The sequence below is a fragment of the Mastomys coucha genome, unplaced genomic scaffold (assembly GCF_008632895.1).
Source record: "Mastomys coucha isolate ucsf_1 unplaced genomic scaffold, UCSF_Mcou_1 pScaffold22, whole genome shotgun sequence".
NCBI lineage: Eukaryota > Metazoa > Chordata > Mammalia > Rodentia > Muridae > Mastomys > Mastomys coucha.
Genome location: NW_022196905.1, coordinates 244,645,511 through 244,647,875, shown reverse-complemented (window position 1 = coordinate 244,647,875; position 2,365 = coordinate 244,645,511).

Here is a 2,365-nt window from a genome sequence, read left to right as displayed (position 1 = left end):
GCAGTTTAAGAGCACTTGGACATTCCTACAGAAGAGCTGGGGTTTAGTTCCCAGTGACAGGATAATACAGAGGTTCTTCCGTGTGGAAGCAATCTTAGGTTTGACTAGAATTTGAGCTCCTTGATGGAGACTCCCATGGAAAACCACCCAACTCTAAGAACTCAAGGGTCAAGATACCCCAGCTAACTATCTCGGTTTCTGTTAAACTATCTGCTTGTGCAAAACCTCCCCTTCCAGCTAACTGCTTATCTTAGCTTCTGTTAAACTACCGGCTTGCTCAAAAGCGTTTCCCCCATCCCCACCCCACCCTCCACTCCCCTGCTTGTTCAAAAGTGTCCTCTGCAGCTGCCAAGCAAGAGACCAGATGTGGTTTTTGCCTTTAAAGTCCCTTATTCTAAAACGTCAGGGTTACATTTTTGTCCTGGAACCAAGTGTAGTCCTGGCCAGCTGGAGGAAAGAATTTCAGTTGTCTATAGACTGTGTCGAGTGGTCTTCTTTGATGGGCTCCCCATAACACCAGCACTCACATGGAAGCTCACCACAGTCTGTGCTCTAACTCCAGTCCCAGAGGAGCGGATATCCTTTTGTGGCCTCTCTGGGTAACACACGAACAGTGTACATACATACGTATATGCAAGCAAGACATTCACATGCATTAATGTAAACCTTAGAAAAGAATAATCCACTTAGTCAAGAGTGAGGTCGAACACCTGGAATTCCAGCATCAGGAAGCTAGGGAAAGACAATCTTGAGTTTGAAGCCAGTGGGTTAGAGAGACACTCTCCAAAAAGAAACAAAACAAACCAACCAAACAAATGTCACCGTCAGGGGAAGAAACCGTCATCCATTGTAGCCTCAGTGATTCTTTGGCCCCATTTACTCTTCACTCACTGAAGTCATGGCCATACTAACATATCTTCTGAAAAGAGCGACTTTGTGGGACTGGGGAGAGACGGCTAATGGTAAAGAATGCTAACTTCTCTTCAGGAGGACCAGGGTTCAATCCCTAATACCTACAGGGCAACTTGCAACACTCTATAACCCCAGGTTCGGAGATCCGACATGTCACCACTTTTTTTCTGTTGCCTCCTTGGGCAAAAGGGGCATGAGGTACACACATGGTACAGAGACACCCATGTAGGGAAAACACCCATAAACAGAAAACAGAAAAGAATAATTTTGGACTTTACTTTGAAGACGTCATTAGGCTCTCTTGCTCCGGCACTGTCAGGAACATTCTAATTTATTTTAATATAACCAACTCTCAAAGTGAATTCTCTAATTTTCTGTTTTGCTTAATTTTTTAAAACGTATCATTTAAAACAAACAAACAACAAAAATCCCAACCCTCACAAAGAAGTCACTGTCACTCTGTAATGCAGTAAAACCTCCTCAGAGGATGGATGTGAGGCCAAGTTAAAGACATCATTTAAACTATGGGAGGCTGGCTTGCAAAATTCTGAGTGGTAGCCCTTACCATGTGGCAGGTTATCAATTTATTCAACCATAAAACCCATGTTTGTTTGTTTGTTTGTTTGAGACATGGTCTCACCACAAAACTCTGGCTGGCTGAGACCAGAGTCTTGATAGGGTAGCCGGGCAGTGGTGGCACATGCCTTTAATCCCAGCACTTGGGAGGCAGAGGCAGGCAGATTTCTGAGTTCGAAGCAAGACTGGTCTACAGAGTGAGTTCCAGGACAGCCAGGGCTACACAGAGAAACCTTGTCTCAAACCCTCCCTCCCTCCCCCAAAAAAGTCTTGATAGGTAACCGAGGCTGACCTCCAATGTGAGCTCTCCTGCCTCTGCGGAGTACTAGGATTACAGACACACACCACCCATGAGCCTCCCCCCCAGACCCCCAAGGCACTGACCTCACTTGTATGTAGCTCAGAATCGAGCTTCTGATTTCACCTCCCAAGTCCTGTAATTATGGGTGTGGAGCACTCAATTCCAGGGAAGGAAGTTAACTGTGGTTCTCTCACAGCTCTGAAGCCGCGGTGGGGGAGGGGAGGTCTGTATCCTACCTCCGGCCTGTCATGCCATCATTTCTGCCTTTCTGGCCTGAGATCAGCTGGGCCTGCAAGGGCGTGCAAGGGAATCCTGAGCATGTCCACCACAAGGGGGAAGTTGGGGAGAAGCTAGGGCATTTGGAAGAGCTTGTAAAAAGTCTAAACCCCACCAAACTCAACGCTGCTTCACATAACACATGGTATGAGAACTAGGTTAAGTCTTCTGTTTTAAATTCATTCCCATAGCACCTCTGGGAAAAAGTTCATTTTAATAAAAAAAAATTCTAGTACATTTACACGATTGTCATCACTCTCCATCTACAGCACACAACAGGGAAAATAAAAAAAAAAAAAT